Consider the following 25,728-nt stretch of genomic DNA (forward strand, 5'->3'; position numbering starts at 1 on the left):
TCTTTCCCTTTGTTGAATTGGATGGCTGATCTGTTTTCGGATGATAAGTGACTTCCTGTTGGAGGCTGTTGCTGCATATTTTGCATATTCATTGTTAGGATGAACAATGTTTGCAGTCTCGTTTTTTTTTACCTAAACGTCTCGTTGGATTGTTGAATTTTTTTTGGGACTCTTAGATTTTTTTGAAAGGCTTGAAAGGCTTGCCTATTGCCATTACCAAATTCCAATACTGAGTTTTTTCAAACTATTATAAATTTTACTCTTAGATTTTTTAAGTGCCAAATTGGAGACTTGTGTTTGAACTATCGAACTTGAACTCTGCGTTTCTAAATTTGTCCCTTCAAACTTGTCCTATCAGTGCTCGGATCAAAGGGAGGGTGTCTTGTGTATTGGTTTCACATTTGCACTGTGTTAAGTTAGCATGGGCTGGTTAGAAGTTTAAACGCCATTTTTCCTTTTCTGCTGCCTCTACACACAACACATTTTGTTATTACAGCTTTTCGCCTAGTTAGGTATTTTGCTTTACACAAGAATAACATGTTTGCTTATAATATCAGCTTTGCTTGGTAAGCTATGTCTGTACAGTGAGTGCCGAGGCCTTCAAGGTTGTTTCAACACAGCGCTTACTGTTTGGATTGATCAGCGCACAGAGTAGACATAATATGGATGCAGCTGTGGCCAACTTTGGGTTTAGGCGCGATTAATAATGCACTGCGCAAGGCAGGAGACAAACTTGATGAATATCCGTATGCAGAGAGTTTGTGCAGGAGATGTGATCCATTTCTACTGAACCCAAAGGTATGGGCCCGCCCTTTTAAACCCAAAGAGACCTTCTGTAGACATAATATAATTCGGGCTCCCGGTTTTCCGTTTTTACGGATTTTTACAAATCAATACAGACGGAAATCTATATTTCCTTTGTCTTTATTTATGTGTAGAAACAGCAAACTACTAGCAAGTTCAGCAGCGCTGCCATCGGGTATTTTGCTACCGACATTACAAAGAAACAATTCTGCTGCCCCGTGCCGGTAAACTGTGTTCCCGACATTTCCTGTTTGTGTTGAGTCGTGCGGATTCGAGCTGCCAGAGAGAGAAGAATTTATTCCTTCCCGTGCTGTGCATTTTTCTACCGAGTGGGCACTTGAAGTGAGCACCTACTTAGAGGTACCCCCTGTGGGGTGTACCCCTACCGTGGATTTCGCAACCCCGGTGCACAGGGTCCACATATTTTCGTTGGATCCCTGTAATTTGGCCCTTCTGAAGCCCATAGATACGTGTGGCTGAAACGCGACTGCGTCAACAGACTTTCTGTGGAGAAGTCCGTTTCAATTGTTAATTTGTGCTATACTATAGCATAAGCGCCAGTTGAAATAATCTTGGTGGGGTAATTAGTTTCCCCAGGCGCTGATACATAGGACTACCTGGTGGTGTAGCATTGAAATTCAGGAATGCGCACATAGACATACAAGGGTTTTTCTGGAAACATTTTTTGTTTTTTTGCCTTTTGTAGGGCTGTGTTCTTTGTGCAATTTGAGTGTAAATATCTATATGTGATGTATATGTTGTGCAATTTGACTGTAAATATATATATGTGATGTATATGTTGTATATTGTATTATATGGAAAGTTTGAGTACAAGTGAAGGTACTCGTTGTATATATTCATTTGTTGCATGTTTTATGTGCTCCACCTAGTTGTTTGATACAACTATATATGTGACTTGAATTTATGTATTCTATATATAATTCATTTTTGGATATATCAAGGCTTTTAATTTAACCTTGATTATAAATAAATATTGAATCGATCCCTCTGTGCTTCCTTGTATTTATATACATCTTTTTGATGTCATGTGTTCATGTACATGAAGGTAATTTGGGCACGACCCCCCCCCTGTTTTTCCTAGCCCCGTGTACAAAAGGCAGCTCTCACAGGGAGGTCCTGTAATACTGCCTGCAGTCTGGTATGAAAAAGACCTGTGAAGTACTCTGGTGCGGCTTGTCCGCATTACCTCGCGCAGCAAGAAACTCCATCTTATTTGAACCTGTGAGGTAGCCAGTCTACGTTCCCTCCTCCATGAATTATTAACATGCACCCTCATAAGTTTAAACTCCACTGAAAGGGGTACTCTTTATTACAGTTGCTGCTAAAATTCGACAAAGACTGCATTGATGCAATTTTGCATTAACATTTGCCCCGACGTTTGGACTACCGTTTTTGCACTGTTATTTCACGGTCTAATTTTGTGCCTGTCGGGCTTTGCAAATGTTAGATTTAAAGTTACACCTATGCACTCTGAGCCCTCCGCCATCTTGCACTTTAACCATATAACCTCCTTGGTGGTGGTAGCAGGTTAAAGTACTGTATGCATACACAGCACTGAGCACTCTAATGTGACTTAATAGGTGCCATGTCAGTCCGTGCATACACATTGACTGCATTTAGTCAAAATAATTCCGTTTCCATTGACTCTGGAGTGATGCACTTTTGGCTCAACAAGGAAAGAAATTACGTGGGTATTTCAACTCATTAGACATTTGTCATTAGATATTATTTCTGAGTGACTGCTGCAGCGTTGATACCACTCGGAATGTATGCTCCCGCCGTGGTTTGCCTCATTATATGCTCTTCTGCTCGTTAATTAATTCACGCTTGGAGGCGAGATAGTCGAGTGTTTCTGGTGCAGGCCGGCCTCTGCGTATATTCACCAAGTGTTTAATTTCTTGCTTGCTGTGGTCACGTAGCCTTCTATTTGAGATGACTAGAGGTAAACCTCAAGAAGTGTCACAGTGTGGCTGAGTGTTGCTTACTATGTAGCCCATTTCTAACCTTCCTGTTTTAGTTTGTAAGGAATTTGTGTCGCAGTGAGATTAAGGCAATTGTGTAGGATCACACAGTTGTCGAGTGGGGAAGCCAGGAGGTAGAAATTCAATCATCCCCATTTCCATATGCAACTATTTGAGGAGGAACTCAACTATTTATGGTTTCAATTTTAATATGGAAGCCTCTGTTTCTGTTATACGGTATTTATATGATTTTGATATTTTGTTTTTTTATTTTGCTGGACACATAATCAGTTTAGGCTTGTCCCCTTGTTACCTCCGTACGCATTGTGTAAAATAATTTCAAATAAAGGCAGCTGTTGCTTGGCTGCATCCTCCAAGCCTCGAGAATTCGGAGTTCAAAATAATATCCTTTTCGCAATTTTTATAATTCCTTTAAAGTATCTGTGCTCTGCGGTCGTGAGTTGCAAGCTTATGACATAACGTATTTTTGTCTTCTCATGGTTTAATCTTTGATACTACTGTGTATTTAATTACACGTTTTCACTTTTTGAACGTGCATTTCTTTATAATTAACTGCACATTTCATTACTGTTTCCAGTGTGTTCTTGTTTTTCTTTGTGGCACTTTTGTAATCTGTTTTATTCCCGCTCTCCAATTCGTCATTTTCTTTTTAAAGTGGTTTGTCTTTTCAGCTGAGCTTTTATCAAAAGATGCAGTGGCTTCCAAGACCCCAGACTATATTTTATATATTGTTTTTATCAGATGCGTCTGTACGATACAGTTTTCCTTTTGTACACTTTTCCTTGTGTTTGTTGGTGGGGAGATAGTGTAGCAGGTACTGCGTTCCTTGTGGACAATTAACGCCATGTGCATTTTGCATATTGACATTGAAGCTCGCCCTGCTCCGTTTTTTAGTCCTGAGGCTTGCTTAATACACACAACTCTGTAAGAGGTGCACTAACACACAGTAAGCAGGCAAGCCTGTGCCCGTTGACCAGCAGGAAGTGGGAGTGCCCCGCAATGTGTGAGGTATACACTGCCACCTCCTACACAATAAACAAGACTCTTAACTGCAGACGTTGTAGAACCCAGGATAATGTGCTGCATGGCCAAACACTTAAAAGGTCCCAAAGGCGAGACCTATTGGCTATGCCAATGCTTGTTGTTAGAAGCCCCCGGGGTACCAAACACCAAAGGCTCTATAGTTATGCTTCCACCTCGCACTCGTCTCTCCACCCTACACTTCCTGCCCTTTTTGTTTAACCCATTTTTTATTTGTTTTCTGGTACAATATAGCCTATATTGTACCAGAAAACAAATAAAATTGTCAATTTAAATAACTGGAAAAATACTAGCTGTAGCGTCGTCTTTTGCTTGTGGCAAAAATAAATGTGGATAAATACAGAAAAAATGCCCCAAAAATAAATATGGATAAATACAGACGGAAATAGCAAAAAAAAATCATAAAACCTGGAGCCCTAAATATAATATACTAGCTAGGGAGGGTAAACTGATGTTCTATTTAGACCTGTTTCCTTTAGTATTTTAACATGCTTTCACCCTTTGTATTTTATGGAATAGTAACCATGCTGTTAACCTTGTTCCTTATAATATGTTTACTTGTACTAGCTAAAATACTGTGTTTGAGAACACTGCATTAGAAATAAACATTTCAAACTCGCACGTGTCCTCATTGACTCCTCGTTCTGGATTGATATGTTAGTATACCGAAAGAGTGTTCATGTGTTCCACGTTACCTGAGGTGTTCTAAGTCCATGTTCTGGGTTGTCTAAATCATTGGGGTTTTGTAAGTACCAATGAGACACTGATAGCTAGTCTGGTAGGGGATTTTGGATGCTGAGGTGAGTTTTGGCACACCCTAATTGACTGAGGTTGCAAGTCTCTATGCACAGTTCTGTATATGAGCAGAAATCCCTGCTACACTTTCACCAGGTATTTTTACCCAGAATCCCCCGCAAAGCTCAAATGCAGCCTAAAAAACAAATTTTCATTGCATTTCTGTGAGTAAACGCCCTGGAATCTTAAAGCAGCCCCAAAGTGTCCAGAGAAAAACTCACTTGTGCGGGTGGGCCAAGTACCCGCGACAGGCAAGGGCCCAAAACGTTTTATCGACCCATCAAAATTATCAATCACTAAACAACCTGGTTTTGCAAGGGGAGCACCTGCGCCTTTGGTCCTTGGCTCAGCTGCAATCTAGGGAAACTGTTCAAACCCAGACGTTTCTGAAAACTGTCTAAACACAAAAGAGCAACCAAGTTGTTTAAAAAAAGGGTACAAGAAAACCACTTAAAAACCTACTGGAAAATCCAAACATTTTGGAGTAGACCCATAAATGTATATATTTTTTTTTCGGCGATTTTTTTAACGTGCAAGCTTGACCCGAAGGTATCTGGTATCAGAGCGCTTTACATGAGCACCAGTTTTGTTACAGCCTGACACATTCTTTTTTGTTAGGCACAAGGAGATTGAGTGATTTGCCCAGAATCACAGGATGGTGAGCGTTGTTGCCTAGACTTGAACCTGGTTCCCCAGATTTGAGGTTGACCACCCTATCCGTTAGACCACATCCTCTCCCCAAATATTGGCATGCATCTTCATCTGTGCCTATCCACACCCTGGTACAATATTACCACCAGGGTGGACTCAACCACGAATTGGAGTTCTTTTATAAATATCTATCTGGATAAAGCAGGGATCCAGAGGAACAAAGAGAAAGTTTTTTAAAAACCTAATTGTATACCCTGGCAAAACCTATTTATTCAAAAGGTACCGTGGGTTTATTAAAAATAAGTACATGGGTCAAAGTGAGCATTATTTTCTCAATCACCCCTGATCTCTGCTCACATGTTTTGGCCCTTGCAAAGAGCCCAAATGGGCCTGGAGCCTTCCTCAGGGCTATACGAATGTGTCCCTGCCTATTCTGGCATGCATTCCCTACACCTTAATGAGCCATAAGACTCTCACCTGAATAGAGGTCCTTCTCTATTTTAGGGGTACCTACATGTACAGAGAAAAGCAATATTTGGAAGGAGAAACACAGTAGGATAGTATCTATAATGAATCTCATAAGGGGCCCCAGGTGTGAAACCACAAGGTCCATTACTTACCTGCCGGTAAACATGTTACTTATCTAACAAAATCAACAGCACCCTGTTTCTTTTTACTTTTAAAACAACCTCACTCTAAACACCATTAATTGCATCAACCGTGCTCAAGAGAAACATGCATTGTATTGTACTGGACCAGAACCAGATGCATGCATGTGACTATTCAATCTTGTTGAGACTTATTTCATATGACATTAATACCTCTTAGCCTAACTTGTCATTTTTTAGGGATCATGTGTGTCTGGCGGGGAGAACCATCCTATTGTCACACACTTGTTGGAAAAAATAATATTGTTTTCAGATCCATACAATGGGTACGTCAGGTGCCGCTTTTGTGTGCACCCACATGATCCATATTTTGGTTTTTTAGAAGTTCAAAGCTGCCGTCAAGGGTTTAATTTGCATTTTCTAGCACAAATAAATTATAAATTCAAGCCCTTTATCGGAGAAACAAGCTCTTATCCTGCCGAGGCTGGACTATGGCAGCTCAACGCTCTGCTGCCTGCCCAAATACACCCTGACACCACTAAAGGCATCACTGAACGCTGCGGCCACACTGGTCACAGGTACCAAAAGAAGTGAGCACATATTCCCAATCCTAAAATCTCTTAAATGGTTGCTGTTAGACCTGTCTGGCTTTTTGGGTAGTCCCTCCAAATTATTATTTATTTTGTCCTCTTTTTGCCCCCTCATACCCTTAATAATTTTTGTCCACTGACTTTTTCTAGGTGTTGGTCAAGGGGATAGGTGTTCTTTTCCCCCTCATAGTTTTTCACCTCAGGCCCAGAGGCCTGTGCTGACAGGAAAATAGTTGGAACCACACAAAATGGTGGCTACCAACTGCCCTAACTGCCAAACCCAGAACTTGCCCATGGACTAGTATAGGGCGTTCCAGAACCTTCTGGTCCATTCTGGACCACTGAGGGTCAGCCTATATAAGGCGGAATGCTGGGCAGCCATTTTGTCTGTCAGTGAGGAGCAGTTAGAGTGAAGGCTGAGGTCTGGTAGGGGTAGGATCCTGAAGGGTGGATTGCTCTACAAGAGTAGCCCTCTGTCAAGGCTTTCCCACCGCCCATTCCTGTTGTCCTAGCCAAGCTAGTTCATCCTGCTGACCCTGGACAGTTAGGTAGGGGTTAACTTTCGTGATCTAGGAACTGAATTAAGAAGACTCCTGTGCCCCTTTATCTGTCCAGTAAGGAGGGCTGGTGGTCTAGTGCTGAAAAAGTGCACTGTGGCTTTATCCTGTGGAAGCCCCTTTGATCCTCCCTCCCTTCTGAGGGCAAGAAGGAAGCTTTTGGCCTGGGTGGCGCTGGGCACCTCTTACCTGTGTCAGGACTGGTAGTGAGCCGACCCTCTTCTAACTGTCAAGGTGGTGGAGAGTGGAGAAAGGTCCCATCTAGCCTGGGAAGTCTTGTAGGCTTTCGCCGTGATCGGGACCCCGGGGGCGCCTACCGCGCTCTGTGACAGCGCGCCGGTGGGATCAGAAGAGTGAGGGCGAAGTGTTCTTGCCGGCGCCAGCGCACTAATTCCCCACTGAATTGGGGACTGCCTTTCAGGAGGGGCCTAGGACCGAGCAGGCCCGGTGCGGAGACGCTATATCCCCGCGCATGCGCAGAAGTAATCGTCTGGTGAGAGTCGACGTCTTCCGCCGCTGAGGGGAGCTGAGTGGAGGAGGCGGCGTCGTCAAGTTGCTGAGGACCGCGCCGAGGGACAGATCCTTGTCGGTGAGGAGCAGCCGGTCGAGTGGCTGAATCACCAAACAGCGGCCCGGGTTGCACCTGGGAGGGCCTCCGCTCCTCTGCGAGGGGGCGGGGAGGCCGACCACCGGAGGAGAAGCGTTTTGAGGCACAGAGGGTGTTAACATTAATTGATAACTTGCATAGCAGTTTAAAAGTATAATCGCTATTTCTGAGACCAACTGTAGAGTACAGGCCATATCTAACCGGCCTATGGAAGTGTAAGTGTTACCTGCCAGACAGGGTTATGGTGTGTGACTAAATGTATGGTACTGTAAATACTGGTTGCTAAATTGTGTTAGTAGTTCAAGAGTATAGTAATTGCTTCCAAGACAAACTGAAATGCCTAAATTGTAAATTTTGAAACCAAAGAGCAGAGATATTATTTTTATAAACCAGTACATATTTTTCTTACAAAGTGGTGTAGTGTCCTTTTTAAGTGTTATTGCGTGGATTTACTGCTGGGTGGTTTGCAACCTTCACACTGTGCCTCTAGAATTGCATGTCTTGCCCTAGGCCAGGCTACCCTAGTTGACCTGACATCCCAGGTTCCAACAGATTGGTGCCTAGCGGTGGGATTCTGACTTGGTTGCAGCTACTCAATAGTAATTCAACGCAATACACTGACCTACACCAGGAGTTTTCTCCTTGCGGCCCTCCTAATTTGTCTTTTGTTTTTTTCAAATTTGTTTCTGGTGGTGGGTGGAGGTTAACCTCAGGTCACTTCTTGGTTTTCTCCTGTGTGTTAAGTTTATTCCATAGTGAAAAATGGAATTAAATTTGGAAGAGCTAGAATCCTACACCGTGACCCAACTCAAGGAATGGTGTCAGCAACAGGGGGTATTCTTTAAAAAAGGTGCCAGGAAAGGCGAGTTGCTGACAAGCATAAGGGCATGGGTGGAAGCTCATTCAGGGGAGGAACCGGACACAGAGGGGAGTGACAGGGACACTGTCCTTGAGACTGCAATGTTGTACCAAGCTGGAGGGGGGAATCTTCTGACAGGTCCCAGGACACCTTCGAGGGTGGGCAGCAGCGTCTCAGAGAGGGGTTTAACTGACGCCGAGCTGGAGGATAGGAGGGAGGAGAGGAGAATGAGGTTGGAATTAGCTAGAATGGATATGGAAAGGGAGGACAAGAGGTTAGCCCATGAGCGAACCATTAAAGAGATGGACCTACAAGCTTTAACCCTAAGGTCTTCCAATTCAGATAATGGTGGCAGCGAAACTCAGGTGAATACCAGGGAATCCAGACCCTATCTACCCAAAGATGTTGTTGCCAGTTACACCACAGGCGATGACATTGCCAAATGGTTGGCCGCCTACGAAGTTTCTTTAAGGGCTCACGGGATCCTAGAAACTCACTGGGGGGGTGGGCTGTATAAATACATGCCACCTGCTGGCAGAGACACCTTGTTGGCTCTGGAGCAGGATGAGCAAACCCACTACCCTACAATGAAGGTGGCACTGGTGAAGAAGTTTGGACTTACCCCTGAAAGATACAGACAGAAATTCAGGGGAAGTCACAAACTGAGTACCCAGAATTGGGTAGATTTCTTAGACTACGCCAAGAAAACTTTGGAGGGTTGGGTCCAGGGCAGCAAGGTGAAGGATTATGAGGGGCTGTACAATCTATTTTTGAAAGAACACCTCGTCGAGAAATGTTTTCCCGAGCTGCGCCAACACCTGGTGGACAGCAAGCTGACCAATCCCCGGAAGCTTGCAGAGGAGGCAGATACCTGGGCAAGTACCCGGGTGTCCTCCAAGGGGACTGGAGGGGATTCTCAAAAAGCCGGACAGGGCGCCCCCCAGACGAAGGAGGGGGGAGATAAAAAGAAGGAGTTCTCCAAAGGTCCCCAAAATAATTTCCAAGGAAAGGGAGCAGGTTTCACCCCTAGGGCAAACCCGCCCAGAAACCCTAATCCTGGCCAAAGCCAGCAGCCAAGGGTTCTCCACTGTTTTGAATGTGGTGGTGTTGGACATTATAAGGGAGATGTCAGATGCCCAAAGAGACCACCCCCTCCCACCGGAGGAAAGTCACCGGGAGTAGCGAGTGTAGCGCTCGGGGAGGAGTTGCCCTTAGATAAGGGGGGTGAGTGGGCGGGTGTCACCTTAGTGTCCCTGGGAGAGCGGGAGATGGTTCCAAAGATCCAGGTGCCCCCAAATACTACAAAGTATGGGCAATGGGTCACCATCAATGGCCAGAGAGGGGAGGCTCTGAGAGATACAGGAGCCAGTATGACTATGGTGAGAAGTCAACTGGTGTCTCCAGAGCAGGTGGTTCCCAATGTACTCCACCCCGCCGCGATGGCTGACGGCAGAATGGGCACTATCCAGTGGCTGAGGTTCCCTTTGAGTGGGAGGGGGTTGCAGGTTCACTTCGAGTTGCCGTAAGCCCTGCCGTGCCAGTCGATTGTCTGTTGGGGAATGACATGGAGCAAAACACTTGGAGAGAGGTGGAATACCGGACGCATTCTGCGATGCTGGGTACACCTGACTGGGCCTGTGTGAGCACACGGTCTGCGACTGCCCGGAGAGGGAGTTCGCCTGGGTTGGAGCCTGGAACAATGGCCCAACCCGCTGCTAAAAAGGGACAGACCCGGAGACAGGGAGAGCCTGCTCTGGCTTCCACACCCCATGTGACAGATCGGCCACCTGCGGTGGTGGACCAGGAGTCCGTGGAGGGGGAAGTAGACTCTCTGGAGGATTTACCCATCCCTGCTGAGTGGCATGTGGAGGGAGGTCCTACCAGAGAGGAATTCTGTAAGGGGCAGAGGGAGTGCCCCACCCTTGAGGGACTGAGGCGACAGGCTGAAGCCCAAGCAGCAGGTGATGTTACGGGACACTACCATATTTACTGGGAGGATGGACTCCTCTACAGTGAACCCAAGGTACCCTTGCCTGGTTCATCAAGGGCCTTGGTAGTCCCGCAACAATACCGAGCCTTTCTTTTGGAATTGGCTCATGCTATACTCCTGGCAGGACACTTAGGCCAGGACAAGACCTTTGCACGGCTTGTCCTCCACTTTTACTGGCCTCAGATGAAAGTGGCGTCCAACACATACTGTCGGACATGTGTAACCTGCCAGGCCAGTGGGAAAACAGGGGTGAAGCTGAAGGCTCCCCTGGAACCACTTCCAGTCGTTAGCACACCCTTTGAGAGGGTGGGCATCGACATTGTAGGGCCTTTAGATCCACCAACCACAGATGGTCACAGGTTCATCCTGGTCCTGGTGGATCATGCCACACGGTACCCAGAGGCAATTCCTCTGAGGACAGTCACTGCACCTGTGGTGGCTAGTAGAGCCCTAATGGAGATCTTTACCCGAGTGGGATTTCCCAAGGAAGTTGTGTCCGACAGGGGGACCAACTTCATGTCAGCTTATATGTGGGCAATGTGGAAGGAGTGTGGAGTGACCTACCGGTTCACCACTCCTTATCACCCCCAGTCAAATGGACTGGTTGAGAGGTTCAATAAAACCTTGAAGGGCATGATCAGAAGTCTGCCCGAAAGCCTGCGGAGGAAATGGGACGTCCTCCTACCCTGTTTGCTCTTTTCTTACAGGGAAGTGCCACAGAAGGGAGTGGGCTTCAGCCCCTTTGAGCTTCTGTATGGGCACCCTGTACGCGGTCCTCTCAGCCTGGTGAAGGATGGTTGGGAGAAGTCTCCCAGGAAACCCCCCCAGGATGTGGTGAGCTACATGCTGGCCTTCAGGAGCCAAATGGCGAAGTTGTGGAAGCAGGCTTCTGACAACTTGGAGGCCACCCAGGCAGTCATGAAAGAGTGGTATGACCACAATGCTCACCAGGTGGAATTGGAGCCTGGCCAGAAAGTGTGGGTGATGGAGCCTGGAGAGCTTAGTGCCCTCCAGGATCGCTGGACAGGCCCCTTTGAAGTGTTGGAGAAGAAGGGTAAGGCCACATACCTGGTGGACCTTAAGACCCCTCGACAGCCCCTACGGGTGCTGCATGCCAACCGTCTCAAACCCCACCATGAGAGGCCCGAAGTCAAGTTGTTGATGGTGACTGATGGGGAAGAGGAAGCGGAAAGCGAACCTCTCCCAGATCTATTCTCGTCTCAAGAGAAGGATGGGTCAGTGGAGGGAGTGATTCTCTCTCCCACTCTAACTCCTGAGCAACGGGAGGACTGCCGCCAGATCCTGGAGCAGTACTCTACATTGTTCTCCCTTGTCCCGGGAAGGACTCACCTGTGTACCCATGATGTGGACACAGGGGACAGCCCACCAGTGAAGTCGAAGACCTACCGGCTGTCCGACAAGGTGAAGGCTAGCATCCATGGAGAGGTTGCCAAGATGCTAGAGCTGGGAGTTATTGAACCTTCTAACAGCCCTTGGTCCAGTCCGGTGGTGCTCGTGCCAATAGCCGCACCACCAGGCACCACACCCGAACTGAGGTTCTGTGTGGATTACCGAGGACTGAACTCAGTCACAAAGACTGATGCTCATCCGATCCCTAGGGCGGATGAATTAATTGACCGGCTAGGAGCTGCCCAATATCTGAGTACCTTTGACCTCACTTCGGGGTACTGGCAGATCTCCTTGACAGATGGAGCAAAGGAAAGGTCAGCCTTCTCCACGCCTGAGGGACACTTCCAGTTCTGTGTGATGCCCTTTGGGCTCAAGAACGCCCCTGCCACATTTCAGCGGCTGGTGAACCAGGTCCTCTCTGGAATGGAGAGTTTCTCTGCTGCTTACCTGGATGACATTGCTGTCTTCAGTAGCAGTTGGGAGGACCATTTGCAGCATTTGCAAGCAGTTCTCCAGGCCCTGAAACAAGCTGGATTGACAATCAAGGCCAGCAAATGCCAGATTGGGCAGGGGTCGGTTGTGTACCTTGGACACTTGGTGGGTAGGGGGACTGTGCAGCCCCTGCAGGCGAAGATTGAGGCAATCATGGCCTGGGAACCCCCCAAGACACAGACTGGGGTCCGAGCCTTCCTGGGCCTCACAGGTTACTACCGTCGCTTTGTGAAGGGGTATGGCACTATTGTAGCGCCCCTCACAGAGCTCACCTCAAAGAAACAACCTCGACGGGTAGTTTGGACGGGAGCTTGTCAGCAAGCTTTTGAGAAATTGAAGCAGGCGATGTGTGCGGCACCGGTCCTGAAGGCCCCAGACTTCTCCAAGGAGTTCATTGTCCAAACAGATGCATCAGAACATTGCATTGGGGCAGTGTTATCGCAACTAAATGAAGAGGGCCTGGATCAGCCTGTAGTCTTCTTATCCAGGAGACTGCTTCCTCGGGAACAGAAGTGGAGTGCAATTGAGAGGGAAGCTTTTGCGGTGGTGTGGGCACTGAAGAAGCTGCGGCCATACCTCTTTGGCTCGCACTTCCTGGTTCAGACTGACCACCGACCCCTTCGTTGGCTGATGCAAATGAAGGGGGAACATCCCAAGCTGTTGAGGTGGTCCATCTCCCTACAGGGAATGGACTTCCGGGTGGAACATCGGCCTGGAGTGGACCACGCCTATGCAGACGGTCTCTCCAGGTATTTCCGCCTTAGTGATGAGGACTCCCAAGGGGTTGGGTAGTTCTCCCCACTTTCAGCTGGGGGGGACGCGTGTTAGACCTGTCTGGCTTTTTGCGTAGTCCCTCCAAATTATTATTTATTTTGTCCCCTTTTTGCCCCTCATACCCTTAATAATTTTTGTCCACTGACTTTTTCTAGGTGTTGGTCAAGGGGATAGGTGTTCTTTTCCCCCTCATAGTTTTTCACCTCAGGCCCAGAGGCCTGTGCTGACAGGAAAATAGTTGGAACCACACAAAATGGTGGCTACCAACTGCCCTAACTGCCAAACCCAGAACTTGCCCATGGACTAGTATAGGGCGTTCCAGAACCTTCTGGTCCATTCTGGACCACTGAGGGTCAGCCTATATAAGGCGGAATGCTGGGCAGCCATTTTTTCTGTCAGTGAGGAGCAGTTAGAGTGAAGGCTGAGGTCTGGTAGGGGTAGGATCCTGAAGGGTGGATTGCTCTACAAGAGTAGCCCTCTGTCAAGGCTTTCCCACCGCCCATTCCTGTTGTCCTAGCCAAGCTAGTTCATCCTGCTGACCCTGGACAGTTAGGTAGGGGTTAACTTTCGTGATCTAGGAACTGAATTAAGAAGACTCCTGTGCCCCTTTATCTGTCCAGTAAGGAGGGCTGGTGGTCTAGTGCTGAAAAAGTGCACTGTGGCTTTATCCTGTGGAAGCCCCTTTGATCCTCCCTCCCTTCTGAGGGCAAGAAGGAAGCTTTTGGCCTGGGTGGCGCTGGGCACCTCTTACCTGTGTCAGGACTGGTAGTGAGCCGACCCTCTTCTAACTGTCAAGGTGGTGGAGAGTGGAGAAAGGTCCCATCTAGCCTGGGAAGTCTTGTAGGCTTTCGCCGTGATCGGGACCCCGGGGGCGCCTACCGCGCTCTGTGACAGCGCGCCGGTGGGATCAGAAGAGTGAGGGCGAAGTGTTCTTGCCGGCGCCAGCGCACTAATTCCCCACTGAATTGGGGACTGCCTTTCAGGAGGGGCCTAGGACCGAGCAGGCCCGGTGCGGAGACGCTATATCCCCGCGCATGCGCAGAAGTAATCGTCTGGTGAGAGTCGACGTCTTCCGCCGCTGAGGGGAGCTGAGTGGAGGAGGCGGCGTCGTCAAGTGGCTGAGGACCGAGCCGAGCGCCGAGGGACAGATCCTTGTCGGTGAGGAGCAGCCGGTCGAGTGGCTGAATCACCAAACAGCGGCCCGGGTTGCACCTGGGAGGGCCTCCGCTCCTCTGCGAGGGGGCGGGGAGGCCGACCACTGGAGGAGAAGCGTTTTGAGGCACAGAGGGTGAGCGGAAGAACCGCCTGCTGGCCGCCCTCGCAAGTAAGCCGGGAAGAGTGAGGGGTGGCGAGGGAGAGCTGGTTAGGCCTCCTGATCGTCTGTCTTCTTCCCCACACTGGGCAGCACTGATTTAGAAGAAGGGGGTGGAGGGCCTGAAAAACGAGTGGCATAACTTTCAAAAATTCACCGATTCAAGAAGCCTGATTTTACCTGAGGGGTGAAAGAAGTATAAAGGCCTCATTAAACCCCTGGCTCTTGACAATTCATGACAGCTTGCCCCCCCCCCCCCCCCTCTCCCCCCCGGGTGGAGTAGAATTTCTGAGGAGCAAAGCAAAGCACAATGCATATTTAACTGGCCTATGAAAGGATAAGGGTTACCTGCCAGATATGGTTATGGTGCGTGACTATATGTAATGTACTGTTAACATTAATTGATAACTTGCATAGCAGTTTAAAAGTATAATCGCTATTTCTGAGACCAACTGTAGAGTACAGGCCATATCTAACCGGCCTATGGAAGTGTAAGTGTTACCTGCCAGACAGGGTTATGGTGTGTGACTAAATGTATGGTACTGTAAATACTGGTTGCTAAATTGTGTTAGTAGTTCAAGAGTATAGTAATTGCTTCCAAGACAAACTGAAATGCCTAAATTGTAAATTTTGAAACCAAAGAGCAGAGATATTATTTTTATAAACCAGTACATATTTTTCTTACAAAGTGGTGTAGTGTCCTTTTTAAGTGTTATTGCGTGGATTTACTGCTGGGTGGTTTGCAACCTTCACACTGTGCCTCTAGAATTGCATGTCTTGCCCTAGGCCAGGCTACCCTAGGTGAGCTGACATCCCAGGTTCCAACAGTTGCCTTATGAAGCGCGATTTCAGCTAAAGATTGGCATTCTAGCGCACAAAGCCCTGCATTTCAAAACTCCCAGGTATCTTGACCAAAAGGTTAAATTATCCTGTGGTGGGAGAGCATCAAGAAGCGCTGTCAACCTCCTCCTGAAACCACCCATCCTTAAGAAAAAGACAACCGCTCTCCGGGCCTTTACCAGCGCTGCTCCAAGGATTTGGAACTCTCTTCCACCGGAAGTTTGCAGAATCTCTTCAACGACCGGTTTCGAAATTGAAGCCAAAAGATTCCTAATGAACACATTTTTACCTTAATTTGGGTTTGGATCACTTGTTCGAAATCACTGTTCCTACAGCCATTGTACCCTCATGTGATGCTGCTTGACTTTACTGCATTTTGTGTCCCCCTCCGTAGCCTGTTATATTCAGGTTTTTCATATTATTCTCCGTGATTCACTTGTCTGCGAAACATGCGAGTATTCCTGTTATATATTCATGCATGTTGTCGATACTGGGTCTATGCTCTTTTTTGAGCATTGTATACCCCCTTTCTTAGACTGTTACATACTCGTTTATTTACTATTCTCCTTGTGTCATTTGTCTGGAAACTATGCATTTATTTGTCTGGGATATATTCGATTATGCCTGTTGTATATTCTTACTTGTGGTCAATACTTGATTTATGTCCGTCCTCCTTTCCTTTCTTTGTAAAGCGCTCTGATATCCGTCCGGATCTTGTTCGCGCTTTATAAAACTTTATAAATAAATAAATATTAAAACGTCTCACCACAGTTTCTGCATTTATAAGGTTCCCCCAACTTATGTTAGTAGCATTTCCCGGCAGTTTAATCTTTTGAATCAAAGGATGTTATTCAGAGCTCTCGCCATGGATTCCCTCAGATTAACTGTAGCAGTCATTCATAAAGCACTTTTCTATTTATAGAGCTCTTGCAGGTTGTTGTTTTCTCACATCATACAATAAATAAATAAATAAACCAGAAGTTACCCATGTTGTTAATGACACTGGACAGAAATAATCCTATATGCGAAGGAAAAAGGAAGTTTAAAACACCCACCATGGGTTTCCCTACACCACCAACTTTTTTTATAATACTGTGCAATAACGTAGTGCTACATGAGGCCGCTTTTGTTTCATCCTTTTTAACCTTTTGTTAACCACATGGTTAAAACTCATGATATGTATGTATGTATTGGTAATCTTTTATAGCGCATGTCTGTCACCCCACGGGTATCCTGGCGCTTTGACGGAAAGGATCCTGCGTGGTTACCTACATCTTTGCATCCCTCTGATTAAATAATCGAAGTTCTAGTTCTGCAGGAAAAAGAAAATTGGAGAGCCCATCGAGACTTCTGTTGCCCAGCTAAAACGTGACAGCCACTCGTCAGTTATATTGTGCAATTTACGCTCTTGAGGCTAAATCAGGATTATGAAAGTCGGACAATCCTCACCCTTTAAGGTTATGTGTCCCCCGTGAGGCTCCTCCGAGCGATACATACTACTCCAAGGAGTGAGTCCGATGCGGTCACCTATACGTTCAGTTAGACTGCTGCCGAACACCTAGTGTTTGAGCACTGCTGTTTTTCATGGCCTGAGACCACAGGAAGGAGATGCCGGAATGACTTCTTCCTTTGCGTGGCCCCGAGGGTGTCAGTAAATGTAGTTCTCTTTTCGGCTTGAATTAGAGCATGCAACTTGCAGCGTTTAAAGTACTGGCTCGTAGTCTGTGTTATGAGGTTTGGAAATAAAAACGACGTACTTTTGTAGAAATGTTTCATTTAACTACAATTAAAAAGGTGTAAATTATTATATCCAATAAAGCGCAATAAGCCTCTTACAGTAAAGTATTTTGAACATGGTATTTCTGTACATTTATAGTGTGACACCATAGGGAAATAAGAAGGAGAAGTATTTCCTTAGTCCCTATCAACAGAGAAGGGAAAGGTTAGGCCCTGCGGCCAGAGTGGCTGAGAAGAACAATGCAGGCAGCCGAGGATCAGCCGGGATCTCAGGGCACCGAGCCTCCTGCCACGACCCCCCAATGTGCAGGTACTTACTGAGCGGGAACACAATGAGCAGGAGTAGCAGTGTGAGACGGAGGGGAGGGGCGCACTGCACGCAACACAATCCGACGAGCTGAACGGGACAAACAACAGCAGCGCCAGAGTGAATTATTTAGAAGTGCCTCATGTGACTAAACTCGAATCTATGCGCCTCGGGCTCAGCCCTATGCGCTACCTATTGCTACATACAGAAGAGGGTGGAGCCGCATAGATTACCGGCTCCTGTTGTTTCAGCCGGCCAATCAGTGTTTGGGATGAAGCCACTGGGTCTGTAGGCTCGCAAGCCCTCTGTGTGTTCTGGGGCCCACTGGTAAAATGGAATTCAGGGGAATGCCTGGGTAGTCTGAGACAGGCCACGGTGGCCGGGGCAATGACAGGCACCTGGGATGCATGTTGCAAGACCCAGCAGGCCACTCTGTCGGGCCCGCTTGTCTGTTGCAAGTCCAGCTGCCCCTTTGCCCCGTCCCACACTACGAGACCTCAGTGTGCTGCTCAGGGGCCATTTTGTTGCATTTAGTTACAGATCGTTACACCACTGCCGCAGAAAGGTGACCCCATGTCTTTACCGCCCTTTATGTGAAGCTTATACTTTAGCACCCGGATCCTACAGCAATTCAAAGCCCATGACTTCCTGCCATAGGTGCAGTAGCACCAGAACCCCGAGGGGTCCACTGAACTCTGATAATTGCTGGATAATACGATGAGAGCACCATTGTCCTTGCTCACACCAGGGTCCATGGAATCCGAGCTGCGCTCCTGCTTATAGACCCACCCCTCCGGGATACACGCACCTTCCATGACCGTATCTGCTGCTGATGGGTTTAAAGGTCTCATTGAATCTCGCATCTCCCTTTTCAGTCCCGGGACATCCCATCCGTTTTATCCCAGGCATGGCTGACCTCTGCTTCAAACAAAATCGGTAGTTTGAGCCCAGCACGTGTGAACGTGACACTCCTTTCCCCACAAGAATTGCATACTGCAGCCTAGACATTTAGTAGCACTTTTAAGATGTTGCACTAAGGTTGACCAACTGGCATGGGTCCAAATTCAGGACGGTGAGTGTAAAAATTCAGGACAAAGGGTCAAAATTCAGGGCAAAATTTCAGGACAGGAGGTCAAAATTCAGGACAAAAGGTGTTTTACAGACACATCAGAGGAAGTCGCGCAATAGTATATAATTAAATCCATCCATATCCAAACATATTCAACCATTTGCAAACCTATCCATCATGTATCCTTCCATCAATCAATTCACTCATCCATCCCTCATCCACCCTTTCACTTATTCATTCATTATCGATCCATCCACCCTTTCACCCTATCCACCCTTTCACTCATCGGTCCATTCATTCACCCTTTCACTTATCAATTCATGAATCCATCCATCATTTTACTTATCCATCCACCCATTCACTTGCCCATCATCCACCCTTGAACTCATCCCTCCATCCTTTCACTCATCCATCCACCCTTTCACTCATCCATCCACCCGTTTACCAATCCTTCTACCCTTCCACCCATACATCTATCTTTTTACATTTTGTCTTATCCATCCTACTCATTCATCCATCCATCCTTTCTCTCATTATCCATCCATTCACTCTCTCATTCATCCATTCACCCTTTCCCTTACCTATCCAGCCATCCACCCATCCCTTCACTTACTCACTCACCCACATTTTGATTTTAATTATGAACTGAGCTTCTGTCTGCAGAGTTACAGACAGAAGAGGCCCATGAAGAATGTCATCCTTGCTCTAGTTCCTAAAGCAAGGGGTGGGGCTGGGAAAGGTTCACTATGCCCTTTCACATAGGCAATCCGAGTCATGCATGATGCACAGTGCCAGGCCATGAGGTGACTGTGGCATGGTGTTGTTTCCAGGGCTTTAAGTGGGATGAAAAAACAGCGGGGGGGTTTCTGCAAAGAGGATGTTTGATGTAATTCAGGGCGTGGCTTTAAACACCTAAGCTAAAAATCTGTGCTTAGTATGGTGTACCGCCTGACTTGTATTTTGCGTCTTCTGTCATTCTATCCATACACAACAAGTAACGTTATACCTGCAACAAGCCAGAACTATTGGCTTTGTCAATGGTTGCTAGTTGCATAACATAAAAAAGCAGCAATCATGTCTTCCTTTAATATTGAAAATGCATCAGTTCTAAAATGGCGAGACTGTCACCCGAAACCAATCTTCATTCAATAGTTTAATGCTTTATTCGATAGACTCAATATATATTTAAAAAAAATTAAAACATTATCCTCCCCAACACATTGTGTTCCTTACAGAAACTTTATCATGGTAAAACCTATTGTCGAAGGGCCAAAAACACATATCACATGGCAGTGCCTGACATTTGAACTATTAAAAAATGTTCATCATTCCATTGAGTCTCTTCAGAATCTGTCGTTTTTCTAGAGGTGTGAACAAGTGCATGAACCGCTGGATTAGATGCGTTTACAGTAGGGGATTAAACCTGAGATGCCAATAATGATTGCAAGTTTATTCAGCAACGTGTGCATTTAGATTATTAAAGGGGCACTCTATTGGGCATCACCCAATCCAAACTCCTCCCGCTCAAAACTGCTCTACTCTCCACTTATCCCGTTTTCTGTTAAATTCAGTAATGTCACTGCAACCCTCATCTAGTTACATTGTCTTATGTCTAGAATAAAATTGAAACTGAGAGCTCTGGCCTACAACACAATCCAAACTAACTCTCAGATTTACCTCTATGCCTGAAAGCCCTCCTGTGTGAAAACAAAATTCTTCTAGAAATGCCAAGAAACAACTCCCCCCGCCCCACCCCCTCCCTCAAGCAGTTTTCTGGCTGACAGAATGCCCTGGACAGAGGTTGTAGGAGGCCGGCCACCACATGCTGTAACACCCCAGACTGCCCTTTCTCATTCTGTATGTGGCAATCAGTCACATACAGAATGACAATGGGTGGGGTGGGGCTGCTCTTGTGCTCCAAGGAGGAGTGCGAGGCGGCCCCATCAGGGAGCTGATGACCCAAAATTACGGACAAAAGGCGTCCGTAAAAGGGATCCTCACGGACAACGGACGTGAGGTCCCAATTACGGACGGTCCGTGAAATCTACGGACGGTTGGTCATCCTAGTTACACTTGATTAAGGCACCTGCTTCAGAGATATGTGTATGTCCATGGACTCCCAGGGTGTAGTGCTGACATGGTAGTTTACATGTTTAGGGCACAAATGCAGAGATCAGCGTGTAATATGCTAGTCAAAGTGCTGAATCCCCCTCTACACCTCTGCTCTCACCACCACCTCCACTCCCCCCTCCCTCCCTGCACCTTTACTCCCACCTCCACTGCCACTCCCTTCTTCCTCCCTACACCTCCTCTCCCCCTCCCTCCACTTACACTCCGACCTCCACTCCCTCTACCCCCTCCACCTCCACTCCTGTTTCCCTTCCCTCTACCTCCACTCCCACCAGCAACTCCACTCCCCCTCCCTCCCTGCACCTTTACTCCCACCTCCACTCCCTCCTCCCTCCCTCCACCTCCATCTCTCCTCCCTCAACCTCCAATCTCCCACCTTCACTTCCCCCTCAATCCCTCCACCTCCCTCACTCACCCCTCCCTCCACCTGCACTCCACCAACCCCACCCCCTCCCTCCCTGCACCTCCACTCCCCCATCCCCTCCCCCCCCTGCACCTCCACTCCACTTCTACCCCACCCCTCCCTATACCTCCACTTCCCCCCTCCCCCCACTGCCCCCTTCCTTGCATAAACAACAAAACTAGAACACATTTTTGGTGTTAATTCTGGTTTTTATTAGGATACGTCAAATGTATATTATGTTTTCTAGGTTATATATAAAGTGACAAATGGTTATAACACTTTCTTAATTATACCATAACTTTTAAACATGCTGCACAACATTCACAATGCTCTGCAACACATTAACAACACCACATCCTCCACCACCACATCCACCACCACCACATCCACCACCACCACATCCACCACCACCACATCCACCACCACCATATCCACCACATCCACCACCACCACATCCACCACCACCACATCCACCACCATCACATCCACCACCGCCACATCCACCACATCCACCACTGCCACATCCACCACCAACACATCCAATACCACACCCACCACCACCACCACATCCACCACCACATCCACCGCAACCACATCCACCACATCCACCACCACCACATCATCCACCACCACATCATCCACCACCACATCATCCACCACATCCACCACCACCACATCCACCACCACCACCACCACCACCACATCCACCACCACATCTTCCACCACCACATGCACCACCACCACATCCACCACCACATCCACCACATCCACATCCACCAGATCCACCACCACCACATCTATATGTGTGGGTGGCTCTGTGTGTGTGTGAGGCTCTGTGTGTGGGTGTGTGGCTGTGTGTGTGTGTGTGGGTGTGTGGCTGTGTGTGTGTGTGTGGCTCTCTGTGTGTGTGTGTGGGTGCAAATGCAATAGGTTTCGCATTTGCGAGAGATTAAGCTATTAACATTGTAAATGACAATGCCATTTATTTATCTGTTTTCAAAACCAACACATAAAAAATTGTCATTTACAATGCCAATAGCTCTAACTTTTGCAAAGGCGAGACCGTTGCATTGTAAATGCTTGTTTTAGTTGCATTTAAGGTAAGATAAAGAGTTGTACTGTGGTTTGGTTTTATCACAGGGTTAACAATTGTGGCAGGGTTATGAATAAGTGTAGGGTTAGTATAAGGGTTACAGTTATGGCGCGGGTTACAATCAGGGTGTACTAGTAAGGGTTTGGCTAAAGGTTGGGTTTAGAGCAAGGTTCAGAGTATGGATAAGAGTTAGAGTAAATATTAAATTTAAGGTAGATTTAGGATCAGAGTGAATTTCAGTTTATGGTGAATACAATTAATTGTTATTGCAGAGGAACTTATTGTAACATGTTAGAGAAGAGAAAGCAGAGATAATTATACGTGTTGTGGGTGGTTCTTTATGGGGAGTTTTCTGTTAAATTATTCTATATAATAGACTTCTCTAACTGCACTGATTGTTGGCTGATGCCCTGAAGCAGTCAACTTGTGATGTAATATTTGCTTTTTTCTGCTTTGCAATCATCCATTACATTTGATATATTTGCATTATTTGATTACTTATTTCACAATTATAAATAGAGGCTGCATTTACCTTTGTTTGGTCTGCACAAATATGTCGTTTTATGTTTACTTTAGTTTGCTTTGAGGGTTTAGCAGTTACTTACTGTGCTCTCTAAGTGTTCACCGGTTCTTCAAACTTTATGTTGATTCGTGTCACAATTCATGCCAGCATTTCAGCAGTCAACAATGAGCTACAGAGCCATTAAGTAGGTGAAAAGTAATATTTATTGTTGTTCTTGGTAACACCCAATAAGAGGTAACCTGTTCATTGCAGTCTTTAATAACAATGAATAGAAGAGCCTGGTGGTTTGCCAAAGCAACCCACAAGAGTGCGAAAACGCAATGCAAACAGAAGATAGGGAGGAACTGAGAAATTGAGGTTTGGTGCACATGCTGCAAATATCTTCTTTGAAGACAAGGGCACTTGTTGACATCTTGTCAGATAGCCCTATCAGCTTTACTAGAACACCATAACGCTTGGGAGCAGGGGAGAAGCAGTAGGTCCCTTGTGGAAAACAATATGTTCACTGTTCCATTAAAGTATACATGTGAGCAGTAAGGTGGCCACCTAATAATTCTTACTGGCTCCTTTTCGTACTAAGCCAGTTTAGGTAGCGATAGGAAGGCAAGGGTTGAGGGACAAATGCAGTGACATGCTGGATTACCATTATGATGTTGCAATTGTTTCTTTTAGTTAGCTTGATAGCCATCATTATTAACACTATTTTATTTGTTCTTGTAGTTACTGGTATACATATTTTATAATAGGACTTCGATTGTGTTATTTTAAATAAACAAATCTAAAGAAATATATTTAGTGCATATTATTGAGTGGATTGATCCATGGTGAAAGAGGGTTTGGAACCTAAGAACAAGAACATCTGTGAGTCTCGCAGGACTGATCGTTACCCAGAATGCACCATGTCCAATTAGTGTGAAGGCGGGTTGTGAGGTTATAGTCCACCAGGTTCTCTGTCTCAGGATTGGTGCGTTGACCAAATCCTTGTTACCAAAGGGACTAGGGACCCCACTCTCAGACAGTATTCTGCATAAATCCAGAAATTGTATGAAAAATGTATCATGGTAATACTTCTTAACATGGCATGCATTGACCTTGAGCATGGACAGGAATCGGGAGGATGGTGATGACTCTCTGAGCAACCTTTCTGGGTACCAGGAGATTCACATGTGTGTGTATGACCTCCCATGACATTTGGGATTGGACCCCATGGTAGAGGGCCCCGGTCATCTCCCAAGAATGGACCACTTGATCTCTGGGAAACAAACTCCCTGTCCTTTAACCTTCTATACAGCATCTTCTTTCAGATGCTAGAACTTTAAATTAGTGTGATGGTCTTCTAGGGTTTGTTTCCCACCACAGAAACAGTGTTGTAAAAGAGAGTTATAATACAGACTTTAGGGATCTGTGAGGAGAGGTTCACCCTCACTGGACAAAGTAATAAAACTACCCCAACTCCAGTAGGAAATGGCCCAGTTTAGTGTCTAATTCTCAGAGTGATCAAATGAAGGCAGTAATCATCTGAAAAATCCAATTTGAAGTTAAAATTAAGCCATGACAGGCTGCACACTGTCAAAATATCATTGTTTGAGGGAGTCTAAAAATTAAGTAAAAACCATGCAGCATCTGCTGTGATGATACAGCATCAGCACTGCTTAGAAGAGTCAGCATTTCACACCAGGAGTGTAGAATGAGCAATTGATATTCTCATCGAATGTCTCCTGTAGGCCCGGTGTCTAACAGCGCTAAAAAGTCAAAACCCTGCAGTAAATCTAGACCCTCTGGACATTATTCAGAGAGAAACGTGAAAAGGAAAGCATCCTCCCTGGACTGCAGTGTCCTCAGGGTCCTAAAAGTCACAAGGAGCATCAGGACACAGGGTCCCAATACCTCCATCTTCACCTCGGAATACAAGCAAGGGTGAGAGAGAAAAGGAGGGTATAGGGTTAATGTGCACGTTTGTCTCATGTATCTTTACCTTGCTCTGTTTTTCTTGGCCTTGAGCAGTTTATCTTTCTGTCTGCACTACCTGCACTGTGCCCTTCGATCACCTCTACTTTTTCTTTCCCAAATACTACACAATGGGTCTCTTGAATCACGACATCGCTGGTGTAAGGTTGGTCAAGGGATTCTGGGTGGCTGGGTGCTTCCTGGTTCAGAAGACGCAGCAGCTGCGATGGCGACTTCCAGGTAAGGTATCTTTTATTGGTTCTTATTTTTTATTTTAAATTCCTCCCCAACCCCTCCCTGCCTTCCCACGTCCGTTCGAAAGCAGCCGCAAGTGGAGATAGCAATGGACAAAAAAAAGAATAATCTACTGTTTAGCCCCAACGCAGCACACAAATAAGTCATCAGAACTACAACAATGTATCACTGCTCCATAGGCATAGAAGATGCTGACTTCCCATCAAAGGAACTGCACATGTTTCTACCAGAATTCAACAATACAAACACATCTAAAAAATTGGAAAACGACGCTAAAGACTGAACACCCAATACACACTGCTCTCACATGCCAAAATACCTGAAAAGACGAAAACCAATCTAACATCCTTTATCACCTTAAACACCCTCGAAAAACACTTCTATAAAAATATAAAGGAAAGCAAGCCATTAGACCTGGGAAACCAGTCCATATAGGGTAGTCTGGCACCGAGTAGGTAAGACTAAACTCAAGAGGCAACTTGTGTTACACCTGCATCACACCTCGTTCAGTAACTTGGCGCCCATCCACAAAAAAGAATGACACTTCACCGGTTTAGAAAAATACGGTCTGTTTTATAATATCTCTTTGTAGTTTCTCTTTGTCTCGCAGCAAGGTTTAGATTACATTCACTAAATAGCTCTACATTTGATCATCAGCATATGCACGTTTCCACATAGTATTAACTACACATTACTCCCTCACACAATTGTGGCTCAGCCTTATCTCCGGCCTCTTTTGTGAGCAGTTTACGTTTCACTGTTTTGGACAAGATTATTTGCACAGGTAGAACTTCTTACAGTTGGACACAGCTGTACTCCATTCTTGAAGACTTAATATTTCTACTGAACCGAGAATATATGATAAGTAACAGTACTCAAGTATTGGGCAGATCCCAGCCGGTCAATGAGCTCATCCGCCCAAGGAATCGGA

Source organism: Lissotriton vulgaris, chromosome 12 (genome assembly GCF_964263255.1).
Source record: "Lissotriton vulgaris chromosome 12, aLisVul1.2, whole genome shotgun sequence".
NCBI lineage: Eukaryota > Metazoa > Chordata > Amphibia > Caudata > Salamandridae > Lissotriton > Lissotriton vulgaris.